General features: G+C 35.2%; 1 protein-coding gene across 1 annotated transcript in view; it reads left to right on the plus strand.

Moving 5' to 3' along the window:
- The window catches only part of Sp1 (transcription factor Sp8), a 108,656-nt gene that overhangs the window by 1,876 nt on the left and 91,780 nt on the right, over positions 1 to 15,000 (plus strand). The gene's annotated exons all lie outside the window — the stretch shown is intronic.

Raw genomic sequence — 15,000 nt, forward strand, 5'->3', positions numbered from 1 at the left:
GAGAGAGTTTCTTTTCTTTTCTTTTTCTCAAATTTATGTGTATATGCTTATCTGTATGCAACTTTTTTTTTTTTTTTTTAATTTTAACTAAATTCTCTAGATTATTTTATTATTAATATAAAACGTAAGAGTTTGGGCAAGAATACCGCGCGCGCTTTAAGAAGTATGTTAAACACGCGATCAATGAACAATCGTTTTCAAAAAAAGAAAAGGGGTTATTTAAAGAGCAATAATAAGGGAAAAGGAGTATTAGAGAAAAACCAAGTGCTCGTACGATATCATAAAAAGTTATGAAGAAAGAAATTTGAATGTCGAAATTTCTAAGACAAGTGACTTAGAATTTTGACATTTATTGGTTAAAAAAAAAAAAAAAAAAAGAAAAGAAAAAAAAAGAAGAAAATAAGTCATAGAATTTGTGAATATTTTTAAGAGAAATAAGTCTCGTGAAGAGTAATTAAATGAAATGTCGTGAGAAATTAATGGCCGTAAGAAGAGATGATGTCTGTCGTGTAACTTCACGTGTAATTAGCCACCACCGTCGATGCCCCAACTGTCGTTGTACCTTTTTTTTCTTCCTCCCTCCCCCCTCCTCTCTCTCTCTCTTTCTCTCTCTCTCTCTGCATATGTGTTACGTGTTTAAGAGTGATAAAAAAATATTTGATGTTATGTCAGTACGACAACGTCACAGAAACATTTGTATCTTTCGATAATATTTCCGTAGACGTTGATTTCTATCAATCATTTTTAATATTCCATTTTTCCTTCGAGTATGGACATAACATTTAATTCGCATATTAAAATATTATTACGATAACTTCATATAACTTTTTCATTCTATTATTAATATTAATTATATTATTACGATGTGAACTTTTACTCAAGGATAAATAGTATGAAAAATAATCTGATAAGGATATTATAAGCGGATGCACATAATTATTTATTAAATCACGAGTCTTAGTTAATCACTCCCTTATAATAGATAGATATTCTATGAATATATAAATAATCCATGTATTACACATATTCGTGTGATCGATCAAGCTTCGATATAAAACGTTGATAATATATAATACCTGTATAATAGTAATATGTCACCGAATAGATATGTACATATATACGTACCTCTTAGTAATGGCCAGGAAATTTGTCGATTGTCTCCTAAATCATCGTCAAGTTTTCTTGTAATATTTTCGATTCGAGTTAATGTTTTCTGTTCGTTCACCGACGACAACGACGACGACGACGACGACGACGACGACGACGACGAACGAAATCGTGGATCGTGAAATGGAGTTTTGGCACGCGAGAGACGAGGCTAAATTTTATCTTCGAACCGAACGTTATGCGAATCGACGCACGGTCTGAAAAAAAAGAGAGAGAAAGAGAAAGAGAGAGAGAGAGAGAGAGAGAGAGAGAGAGAGAGAGAGAGAGAAAGAGAGGGGAGAAAGAAAGAAAAAAAGAGAGATAGAAAAAGAAAGAGAGAGGGAGAGAGAAAGAGAGAGAGAGGGGAGAAAGAAAGAAAAAGAGAGAGAGAGTGAGAGAGAGAGAGAGAGAGAGAAGAAAAATGAAACTGTTTTTGTGTATGTGTATGTATGAGAGAGAAAGAGATAAAAGGAAAGGGAACATGGTGTCGGCACTTCGCTGACACACCCCCCACACAAATCTAATTAATTTATATCTTGAGAGAGGCGCCATCGGAGACCTCTGGCTCCGACTGTCCGAAAAGAAACAAAGGAGAGAGAGAGAAAAAGAGAGAGAGAGAGAGAGAGAGAGAGAGAGGATCAGTACCTTCGCAGGACTCGTCGACTGCCCTCCAAGCTAATCCTTCTCTTCGAAGGGTACCCTTTCTCTCTCTCTCTCTCTCTCTCTCTCTCTCTCTCTCTCTCTCTTTCTTTCTTTTTCTCTCTCTCTCTCTCTTTCTCTTTCTTTCTTTCCCCTTATATATTTTTCTCTTTTTATCTTTCTTTCTCTCTTGCGTTAGTTTTACATTTATAATTATAAATTTCTTCGAAGTCTTTGAAATAATATCAGAGAAATGTCTTGTCACTTGTATCTTTTTATAATAAAATATATTATTAATTCTTTTTCTTAATTCTTGAAATGGTAAAATAAAGAGAGATAGATAGATAGATAGATAGATAGATAAATAGATAGATAAAGAGAAGGAGAGAAAGGAACTGTAAATTTCTGTAAACGATATATGGTAAAAAATTTTGTATTAAAAAAAAAAAATAATAAAAACAATACGAAGAAGTTACCAGATGCGAAAAGAATTCTGAATATAACTAGCACCTCTTTCGCGAGTTCGAGCAGCTGTTGTGGATTATGCAACGCCTCCGGGGATTAAGACATCAGGCGTTTTTCGATGGACAAAGGAAGACCACCAGTTTTAGTTATTTTCTTCTTCGTAATCCTTCCATCGAAAATGATGCGAATCCAAATGCGTACGAGACGTAAAGAAAAATTAAATTACGATTTATACTTGATGACAAATTCTAATTCGTGATATTTAACATTTTTTTTTCGATTTGCAAAATCTCGTTTTAGGGGGATTGATTCATTCATATATGTAAGAAACATTTCACGCGAACCAACGACGTTTTATATATTAAATGCGCTATTAACTAACTTAGTGCTAATATCAACGTTTCCTATCTCATTATGTTAATTATGGGATAAACAGTCCTCGAGGCCAAGAAGGGCCATCGCCATCTAACGCCGCCCGAGTTCTCTGCGTGTTCCCGACTTATACACTTCGTGCATCGTTACGTCAATGATACGCGCACGAGAAAGAGAAAAGGACAGAAAAAGAAAGAGAATATAAGATGAAGAAACGAGAGAAAAAGAGACGGACAGACAGACAGACAGACAGAGACAGAGATAGAGATAGAGATAGAGATAGAGATAGAGACAGTTAAATAGATATATATATATCTATTTATATATTTATATATATTTATATATATATATATATATATATATAGAGAGAGAGAGAGAGAGAGAGAGAGAGAGAGAAAGAAAGAGAGAGAGAGAGAAAGAGAAAGTTAAACTTTATTTTTAAGAGGAGTCTTACAAAATTTTCAAAATTCTTTATGTTGGTCCAGAAATCGGTCTCAAGGAAAAACGGTGAGTCTATTGGGAGGAAACGAAAAAGGGACCGATGAAAAAAGATGGCCCGCGGCATCAGAACCGATAAAGACTGGAAGCCGTTTCGTAATCGCGGCCAAGATCATTTTCTGCACGACCGCTCGGGAAATTAGATCACCTACCCTCTCCCATCCCGGTAGCGAAAGAGAGAAATCTAGGCAGGTTTCATCGGACGATACAGGAAGAACTTCTTCTTTCTTCGTTCTTCTTCTTTCTTCTTCTTCTTCTTCTTCTTCTTCTTATCATTATCATTATTATTATTACTCGAAGACCCGCCTCTTATTTATCCCCCGTCTTCCTCCTCCTGTCCCTCTTAGTCCCGTGACTCGAATTTCTCTCATCGCCGATCTGTCGCCGATAATTTAGTAATTAACTATAACTCTTTCTCTCTCTCTCTCTCTCTCTCTTTCTCATATATATATATATATATATATATATATATATATATATATATATTGTCTAACTCTAATCGTACGTCTATCTTTCTTTTGCCACGGATCAACGCAAATGGATATAGTTTTTTATCTACTACTAGACTATCATTTTCTCTCGTATCTTTTTCTTTTATTAATCGTCCAGGGCACCGATAACGCGTATTAGATTACATTATATACCGTTACTGCATTTTGTTATCAACGAAAGATTATACAATTTTTATTTATTCTTATTACTTCGATCAATAAAAACTTATTAACGTTGAAACATCGTCCTTATCTATTTGAACGAACGTATATTCCTTTTAAAGATACGACGAGATTCATTTTTTTTTTCTTTTTTCGTCTTTTTAACGATACATAATTATTCTTCAAATCATCAAAGAGATTTTCGAAACGTTAGAACAGAACAGTACGATCAGAGAGTTATTACCTTTTTTTTTTTGTTTTTTCTTTTCCTTCGTTTCTTTTCTCTTTTCTTTTCTTTTCTTTTCTTTTCTTTCCTTTTTTTTTTCTTTTCAACATCGTGATACGATCATGGTTATACGTAGTTCATCGAAATTCTCTTTAAAACAATCGAGAAGAGAGAAGAATCGATGGCGCTGTGTGAGAGAGGAAGATTCGTTGAGGATTATCCAGCGGCAGGTCGTAGCGTGGAGCTCCGAAAGATCTTCACCATCAAAGGATCACCCTCGTTCGACGTCGTTTCATCTTCCTTACTCTCATGATACCTCAAGATCTATCTCCCTTCCTTCTTCTCTTTTCTTTCTCTTTCTTTCTTTCTTTCTTTCTTTCTTTCTATTTCTCTCTCTCCCTCTCTCTCTCTCTCTCTCTCTCTCTTTCACTTTCTCTTGGTTCTCCGATCCTCCTCCTCCTCCTCCTCCTCTTCTTCTTCCTCCTCCTTCTCTTCCTCTCATCTTCCTCTTCGCTTCTCGGCTCTACGGCTTTGCTTTTGGCTCGGGCCGGGTGTAATCGGTTCTCCGAAGCCAGGGCTCATTATCGACCCGTCGGCCTAGCAATTACCTGCGAAGCCTCTTTCGACTTCGTGTGTGCCAGCCAACACAGTTTCCGAGTCTTCGCGAGGCCTTCCGAGATCGTTCGAGGATCGAACGAAAAAGAGCGAGACCGTATTCTCTTCTATATAGCGAACGAAAGAGTGAGTAAGTGAGAAAGAGAAAGAGAGAGAGAGAGAGAGAGAGAGGGGGGGGAAGAGAACGGGTGAGATCTTAAGGAACAGGAAAAGAGGGAAAAGGGAGGCACACTATACTCCCTTTTCGCGAAAAGGGCTAACGCCGTACGATTATCTCGTACGAAGACGCTCTTGAACGATCGCTGATAATTACTGGACGTGCTCGGTAGTATGCAATAATTGCCGAGGCTGCCAACTTCGCGCCAGTTTACCAGGAAGAATCTTACCTATTCTAAGATAATCTTCTTACTCTCTTGCGGAATATTTCCTCGAGTGAGAGAGATAGATAAATAGAAAGATAGATAAAGAAAGAGTGAGAGAGAGAGAAAGAGGGAGGTAGAGGAAGAGAGAGAAAAAGATAGAGTATAACTTTCCAATTTATTGTCCTCTCTAATATCCTTCTTATTTTCCTATTAAAATGTATAAATCATAGACCATTATTCTATCTGTTGATTTGAAATAATAGAAAAAGTTTAATTACTTTTTATCCAACTGTTTTAATCGATCAATAAAGAAAAAGAAAAAAAGAAAAAAAGAAAAAGAAAATCTAGTAGAGACATCGGAACATCGCGTGTCACAAATTACACGTAGAATTCGTTTTCTATATGCTTTCAAAGCACAGAAATTTTTCCTTCGGGTTTTCAATCGTTACAAATAAAGTAAAGGAGAAAAAAGGAAAATGTATAGACGGAGAATGAGTTAATGATAAACTCCGATGTTTCTAGATAATACTCGTGTAATTACGTTCCAACATAGTCGTAATTATCTTCTTTTCTTTTTTTTTTTTTTTCCTTTTTTTTTCGCTTCATCGACATCCATCGAAATTTATTAAAAAAGATAAAGATTGTTCGCATGATCGATGATACAGGATGATATATAAAGAATTTTCCGAAGTTCGACAAACGATAAGGTTTTCAACGAAACTCGTGAAAATTCGTGAATTAAATTCATAGAAAGAATATTCGTTTAAAGTAACGGAGCGCGATCGTGCGAGAATGTCGTTCGACTTCTTGGAAAAGCGTCAAGCCCTCGGCTATCTCGTGAGAGTAGAAGCTTAACGAAGGGAAGAGGAGCCTCGACAAAAGGCAATTTTGCGAAGGGCAGCTTGACGATCGCGAACTCGCATGTTCCGGCCAAACGCAAAGCGGCTTTGTCGCTTTTTCAACTTTTAAACACGCGATCAATAAGCGTGCGCTTATTTGGTTATCTATAACCGGAATTATAAGAGGTTCGTCGTATGTGTATATATATATATATATGTATTTACGTACTTATGTCGTGCGAATGATATTTGCCGTTAGATTAGCCAATATATAATATTTATGAGAGAAACGTGAAAAAGAGAGAAGGGAGGGAAAAAAAAAGAAAAAAGAAGAAAGAGGAAACAAAAAGTAATGAAAAAGAAAAAGAAAAAAAAAAAAGGAACGATCAGTAATAGTACCTATGTTTCACAAGAAACTTAGATCATCATCTTAGAACGAGAGATCATAGGAGAATGGCTCTCAAAGATTATCCTCTTCCCGTCGTTAATCCAACACTGAATGCAAAGTGGTAAATCGTTCGAGAAAAAGATAAATTCTTATCTCCGTCAGTCCATTTCTTTTTCTCACTTTCTATCTTTTCTTTTCTTTTTATTTATTTTTTTTACCCTTATAAGGATCAATACGAAGAAATCGATCGATTAAATAAAATACGTATAGATATGGTAATCATAGAGAGAAAGAGAGAAAGAGAAAAAAAGAAAAAAAGAAACAGAGAGAGAGAGAGAGAGAGAGAGAGAGAGAGAGAGAGAGAGAGAAAGAGAGAGAGAGAACGTGATGTAGTTAATTAGAAATCTTTTATTAATCAACTTTAGATTCGATCATGTAGGTATGTATCTCAAAGAAGAAAAGCTACTCTTATATTTTCATTAATCCTATCATCGTTAGACTCTTGTAAGAGCACCGTTATGCTTCATTTACTCTGAATACTCATGTAGCTTCTATAATCATTAATATTAATCGATTTGTGCCGTCTTACGCTAAGTCGACGCTCACGAACGTATTTGTTTTTTCTTTTCTTAATTTCCATATCTCTTCCATCTCTTTTATCGGGGTGGGATTTATTTTCTTTGACGTTTGTCATTAGGCCTTATTCCCTTTTCTTTTTTCGTCCCTTTTGAAATAAGAAGTTTGAGAAGTCGTTAGAAATCTCACAGTGAACTAACTTCTTCGAGAACGACAACTACATATCTCCTATAGTTCTACCGGCGATGATGGTAATGCTAGAGATAGTGGTGATGATGGTGGTGGTGGTGGTGGTGATGGTGGTTAGTGGTAGTGACGGTGGTTGTGACGGTGGTTCTCCCTTCTTGTTTCCCTCTCGGTAGCGCGGATTAATTAAGCGGCGACGAGCCACGCGCAAATTAGCGGCACTGTTCGAAATCGAGTGGCGTTTCTGTGCAGAACGCTGGAAAGCAATTAGGTGTCATTACCGTCGCCCGTTAACGTCTGCCGAAGAGAAAGAGAAAGAGAAAGAGAGAGAGAGAGAGAGATGGAAAGAGAGAGAGAGAGAGAGTAAGAGAATATAAGAGAGTCCGGATTCAGTTTGTTGAAGCGATTATTTTTATTGTCCTTTCCGGCCAGCTTCTTAGAAATCTCGGAAGCAGAACTGTTAAGAGACTTCACGAGATCCAACTCCGAGGTTACTTTGTTTCTTTCGTACCGTTCCTTTTTCAATTCGAAGGATAAAATACCTCGAAATAGAAATATGCTTGTATACTAAAATATTTGTTCTACACCGATTATCTATTTATCTTTGTAAAATTTTGAAACAAAAAATAATATAATTGGTCGGTATATTAACGTCCATTTGACGGATAGGTAGAATATAGATAGAACCATGCGATAATGTGTCCAACATGCAAAATTTTTCGAAATATATATATTATCAGTAATGTGTACATACATCGTTAAAGTAGACGCGTTATCTGTTAACGAGACTTAAATGTTCGTTTAGTAACAACCTTGTCTGAAAGTGAAGTGCAGCATAAATTTTATAGGGCCACAGTCGATTGGTGATATAAGTTCTTTAAAATATTTTGCAAGTCGATTTTTAAGAACAGGACAGTTGATCGTGCGAAGAATAGTGTACTCATGTTATTCTTATTGAGAATGATGTAGTGTGATAAATAAGGAAAAAAAAAAAAAAAGAAAAAAAAAAAAGAAACATTAACAAAAAAAGAAAATACAAAACAAGAAAAACAGGTGAGTACGAAAAGATAATATTAACATTATATTAGATTATTATGTACTTGTCTATCCATGTATACGATTATTAATACTATTTGATACTATTTTTACTTTGATATAATCAAAATTTGTCCTTTCTTTTATTTTTTTCGGACGTCCAAAGATGACCTTAAAAATCAATTTTCTCTAATCATTTCACGTAATTATATTGACATCGTAGTAAGATTAATAAAAAAAAAAAAAAGAAAACAAAAGTAAAAAGAAATTTAATGGAATTAATTGTCACAATGTAACGAAAGATTCACGTCTCGAAACGACGTTCTTTCGTCGAACCTGGCTCCGTCTTATTATTAGCCCGAACTCTCGTTACGAGAATGCATTCCAGGAAGGGAGAGGCACGAATTTCTGGAATTCGGAGGTTGTCGCTCGGAGCTAACTGGATAACGCAATGAATTTATTGCACAAAGTGACGACGTGCCGTGCCGGCCCGCCTAACTTTGGCCCGCCTATACGGTAAATTTCGAAAAGGGAGAAAAAGAGAGATAGATAAAAAGAGCATAAGAGAGCAGCGTCAAGTCTCTATGAAGATAACAGCGTTAACGTTATTAGAATAACGAATGAATGCCTATACATAAACCTTCTTTATTTTATTTTTTTTTTGTTTTCTTTACCATTAAATGACAAAATTATTTCTCATTTAACATCGTATTAATGTCGCAAATTTTTTCCAAAAAATTGGATTGATCATCGGATCTAAATGATTCTTATCCTTTTTCGACATATTAGTCTGAGATGTATATATATATATATATATACATACGTATATACTACATGTATAAATATATCTATACATGTATAATAAAAGTATATGTATTAAGTACATAATCTGTTGATGCAGATGGTACGGTGATGTCTCGTGTACTCGCATCAGTTAGGCGACTTTAATCATCGCCGAGGGATCTCTCAGATAGCGCTGACTACGTTTTAATTACTCGTCGCATCGCGGAGAATGTAGAATGACATCAAGATGGCCGATAGGATTGAGAATGTGGTAAGCGGTCAACGCTCTTCTTGAGCTATTCAAAAAAGGGAGAAACAAATAAAGAAACAGAAATAGAGAGAGAGAGAGAGAGAGAGAGAGAGACAGAGATAGAGTAACAGTAAAGAAGAGAAGAAAGAGATAAAGATATAATGGAGTAAAAATAAGAGGAATAGAAATAGAAAAAGAAAAAGAAGAAAAAAAAACAATAATAATAATAATAATAATAATAATAATAATAATAATAATAATAATAATAATATAAAAAAAACTGAAAGATACTATGAACTTTGCTAGTTTTCCTAGACGCGTCCTCAGGTTTTTAATCACCTATGAATGCAAATAAGGACGATGCCCTCAATTCGCATATAGTCACCGATAGCAATGACGATAATCGGTGGCTACGCTTGAAATATTTCATTTCTTTTTTTTTTTATCTTTTTTTCTATTTTTTGTTTATTCCTTTTTTTCTCTCTTTTTTTTACCTACCCCCACCCCGTCTCTTTTCATTTCTCTTCGCCTTTCTTATTTCCTGGCCCTCCAACCCCCCGCCCCCCCTCGAGCCTGTTCTCGATAGACTTTATTAACCGGAATTGATTTTTATATGCGGCGAATTAACGTCCCGTTTGCGTGTATGTGTGTCTACTACGTGTGCCCTACGTGTCCACTACTACGTGTTTACGTGTGGTACGTACGTACATATGTTCGTTCGTTCGTTCGTTCGTCGTGCGCGCGTGCATGCACACTCGTGACATCGCGCGGGCCCATCGTAAACGCATAATTGTTACTCTCAGGTGCGAATGAATAACTGCGCTCGTAAAAGCGTACTCTACAATTCTGTACGTCGTTCTTAATATGCGGAGACTATAAACCTCCGGTAAAAATATATCCCGGTTATTGTTATTTGAGAATTACGATCGTATCCGCGCTTTGCGCGTTCCTCGTCCTATCCCATTTACCCCCCCCCCTTCCCTTCCCCTCCCTCGCCACCCCCTCCCGACGGCGGCCCACCTTACTTATTTTCATTTTCATCGATATCTTATTTTCTAAATTTTCTATGGTAATATACGAATGTATGAGGGACGGATAGGTGGGAATTCATAAAATCGATGGATCGCCATTTGTTATTTTTAAGAATCTAATCTGGTATCAATTGAAAAGCGTTTGTCATTATTGGTGGTAATATTTTTCATTTTGGTTCTTCTTTTCTCTCTCTCTCTCTCTCTCTCTCTCTCTCTCTCTCTCTCTCGTTTTCTTTTTTTCGTTTTTATTTATTTTTTTTCTTTTTTTTCCCCCTTTAATCGGATCGAGTTTGTTTTTCGAGATAGTCGTGAAATTTCTCTTTCGACTTTTTTTATTTTCATCTTTTTGTTTTGTTTTGTTGTTATCTCTCCCTCTCTTTCTCTCTCTCTCTCAACTCGTTCATCTTGGCCCCATGTCAGCGTTCAAGAAAACGCACGCTTTTACCTACAACCAACATCAGCACGAAGAAAAGAGACTCATCATCGTTCTACCTGAAAATTGACCTGCTCGCGTGTCCGTACCCGAGATATGACCTTGAAGCGATTAACTCCATGGAGAGACCTAAATTCGTTCGTGCGACTTTCTTAACCCTTCCACGCTCCCGGCAGCCCTTTCGCATCTCATTCCATTCCACGAAGGGTCATCTATTGTAACGGACGACTACTATCCCACGTTTAGATAATTTCATCACGTTCGTGAAATCGCATTTTTAAAGTACGAATCCCTATTTATCTTGTTTATCGTATCTGATATCGTGTGACAGGATAATTTGAATAATAAAATGTCGATCGACCGTATTTCAATTTGCGAGAGAAAAGAAAAAAGAACAACAAAGAAAAAAAAAAATAAAAAAAAAGAACGGAAAGAAAAGAAGAAAAAGAAAAATTCTAAGGAAGGAAAAAAGTAAAAGGAAAAGAAAATTCTAAAATTCCGCAAGTAATCGTGTAAGAGGTAAACTCGAGGGGATAATTGTGGCTTCGTAAATATCGCAACATAATACTCGCTCGTGGATAGCAAATCGACCAGCTTATACGTATATATTTATATACATACATATACACACACATACACACACACACACACACACACACACACATATATATATATATATAGTTGTATCCGCTGGTTCGTTCAATCCTTGCATTTCTTCGTGCATGGATACTCGTCGTTTTCTCGTGGAAAACACATTACTCTCGCGTAATGCGTAGAAAACGAGGTAATTGTACGCAACGCTTGCAAATGCGGCCGATACTCCGAGAGCTTCCGCCCATTCGTGAATCCAATGAATTCTTGCGGATCCAATATGCCGGTCCACACGCGAGATTCGTTTTTGCTCGATACGTACGTTCGTTCGTTCGTTCGTTCGTTCGTTCGTTCGTGCTTCCCATATAGAAAATTCCGATTCCGTTGGATTTTGTTCAAAACAAAAAAAAAGAAAAAAAAAGAAAGAAAAAAAAAGTCACTTTCTCTTAATTCCTTTGATCTATCTTTGATACATTGTACAATAACGAGTAAGTGACAGATTACTAATGATATCAAACAGATGTCTATGATATTAAAATCCTGTTTAGAATGAAAAAAGTTGTACGTAGTAATAAAAAGTTAAACAAGAATAACTGCATATATATTTCATGCACCTTGATATCGATGACTTTACATAAGCGTTCCAGAATAATCTGATAAAGATCATTCTCTCTCTCTCTCTCTCTCTCTCTCTCTCTCTCTTTCTACCTATCTATCTATCTTTCTCTTCTCGCACATCCGGTGAATCTCACGTGGAAACATTTTATATTATACATCTCTCAGTATCATCGGTACATAACGCAAAGAGAAGAAAAAGAGAGAAAAAAAAAAAGAAAGGAACGTTTAATATTTATCAAAATTGACAAGATAGAATATCTTGAAAGTCGTACTTTCTCGTTTTCTATCTGTCTACATGAGAGCTTTATCATTTATCTATCGAAATTGCAACGGTTCTGTTATTTCTAATTGTAATGTTGCATATATATTGATACTTACGTAAGTACTTAGATTTAATTAATTATAATGATCGTTTAAAGAAAAATGTTCGAAGATATGATTATAGTAGATATAACGGAATGTTGAATTGTAAAGAGTAAAAAAAAAATTACGATTATCCATATACAGATTCATGTTATTGGAAGTGCAACTAGAACAGATTACTATATCGCAACGGCAGAATGTATGTGTCTACATGTAAAGGAATATGTCGCATGCTGATAGTCGAAATATTTATCAATAATTTTCTTCTTTCCATTTTATTATTTTTCTTATTCCTTTTTTTTTCTTTTTTCTTCTTCTTCTTTTTCTTTTTTTTTTCTTTAAGTAACCTTTTATATACCGTATTAAAGATTCTGTTCAAGAATCCATAAAAACCATGGTCTTGTACATTTTCTCGTTTACGATCGGATTATTAAAATTGTTAGAGCGAAAACTTGGAATCCCGATTAAATACATTTAATAAGTATCGCGATGAAAATGCAACAAATGCGTAAATAATATTTATATAACGTAGCAATTTTACCGGTACCTTCTTAAGTATTTAGATATGCAATGTCGTAAAGTGATAGGGAGTATATCGGCAAACTAATATGAATATGAATAACACATAAAGATAGAATCGGTCGACCGTAAACGTTTAAAAAAGTGAAAATACAATGACAAAGCCAACTTGAAAAATTTTGTGGTCGAAAAGTAGCAGTATTTAAATATGTTTCACGTTCGTCGTGTACTAGATAATACGTTACCTAAAAAGACTTTTCATGAAAATTTTTTCACTAAAATCATAATTGAGAAAAAACAAAACACAAGTATTTCAATTTGTAAAATGTTTCGTTTTGTGTATTACGAATGCTTAGAAATCGATTACGTATTACTTTTCGATTCGAAGTTTCTCGATTAACCAAAAAAAGAAAAAAAAAAAGAAAATAAAAGAAAGAAAAAAGAAAAAAGAAAAAAGAAAAGAAAAAAGAAAGAAGAAAAAAGAACAGCAAAAAAAAGGGAAAAATTATCAATTTAAATGTCATCAGACATAATAAACAAATTCAAATGAATGAAGTAAATACAATATTTATATGAGTGTAAGTATATCGGCATTGGTATCTACTAGGAACTGATTCATAACGATGAAATTAAACTTGACAAGTATTTTCCTGACGGTACCTGTTTTTCCTGAATGAAAAACGAAGACAAAGAGAAAAAAAAGAATTATCCGTTGACTAACATTGTCGTTAAAAATCAATTTAACTGAATTTCTCACTTTGACGCATTGTTTCGATCGTCTCGTAACGAGTTTATATAATCATGAAAGCGAACGAGAAAACGAAATTGACAACTTGATACGTCTTTCATTATCGGTCGCAATCATTAACATTTCAAAACAAATCGATGTAGTAGATATACAATAAAGTATTTTTATTTTTATTTTTTTTTCACAAATCTTACCAAGCGTATACACGACGAACGTATGCATGTAACATAGATACGTTTATAAACCTGTTAGCCTTGCCAGATGATTTACGATTCGCGCCAGTGGTTTGCGCTGTTCGAAAAATGAAAAATAGAAAAAAAATCTTAATTAAATTTACTAACTTTTCGTAATGGAAAGTTAAAGATTAAAGAAAAAAAAAAAAAAAAAAAAAGAAAGAAAAAGAAAAAAAAGAAAAGGAAGAAAAAGAAATACGATGGGGGATATTCTTACGATCGACGATTGAATGACATTAAAATCTACGAATTGTTTGTTTATACGATTCCGTTCGTTTCTTTCGTTTCGCCGAGTATGAAATTCCATAGTAGAAAAGAATTTGCTGAAATGTAGAGTGAAGGTAAAAAAAAAAAAGAAAAAAAAAAGAAAGGAAAAAAGAAAAAGGAAAAAAACGGAGGGGGGAAAAAGAAAAGGATAGAATGAAAAGAGAAGGACGAAAGGAGTAGGATAGGTAAAGGAAAGTAAGGAAGGTTGTATTTTGACGTGGCATCGTCACGACGAAGCGGTTTATATGCAAAGTAGAACGTGCTACGAAGAAGATGAAGAAGAAGAAGAAGAAGAAGAAGAAGAAAAAGGAAGAGAAAGAGAAAGAGAAGGAGAAGTAAGAAAGAGGAGAAAAGGGAGGAAAAGAAGGAAAGTCATCGAATCCCTTTTGGCGAACTTACCTGCCAGGCTTCCGCGTAACAGAGCTACCAGTAGTTGTCCGATCGTGACTCTTTGCGGTGAGCCGACAGAAAACATCGTCATTATCTGCCTTAAGGTCCGCGTATACCGACGAGCGAGAACTTATGGCAAGCACGCGATCCACGGATTTCTTGGCGCGTCCTTGAATCACGATTTGGTCCCCGCCAACGCTTTTGTCGTACTAATACGCAACGTTTGCAAACGGAAATAGTATCTCCATCTCCTCCTCCTCCTCCTCCTCCTCCTCCTACTTAGTCTACCTATATGCAGTTCTATCTCGTAAATATAAAAATATATATATATATATATTCTTCTTTTTTTTTTTTTTTATTTTCTTATCATAGAAATTTAAAAACCTCGATCTATTTTATCTGCGAACGATATATTTCGATAATGCAAGCGTAGCTCCTTTATTTTCTTTTTTCCTTTCATTGGATTACAATCGAATGCATTCAAGGATTAATATGTAAGAATATGTAAAAATCATTGTCGCGGGGATCGATGAAGAAAGGAAAAAAAAAAAAAAGAAAAAAAAGTCGCAAGTAAGGAGGGCGCAGGTTAACTGTATCACGTTTTCTTAATAACCTAAGTGCAACAACGGCAACAGGATCAGGCGATAAAAAGAAGAAGATGATGAAAAAAATGATGATGATGATGATGATGATGATGAAGAAGAAGAAGAAGAAGAAGAAGAAGAAGAAGATGAAGAAGATGAAGAAGAAGATGAAGAAGAAGAAGAAGAAGAA

The sequence above is a fragment of the Vespa mandarinia genome, chromosome 7, assembly GCF_050613455.1.
Source record: "Vespa mandarinia isolate Hongniang chromosome 7, ASM5061345v1, whole genome shotgun sequence".
In the NCBI taxonomy this organism is placed as follows: domain Eukaryota; kingdom Metazoa; phylum Arthropoda; class Insecta; order Hymenoptera; family Vespidae; genus Vespa; species Vespa mandarinia.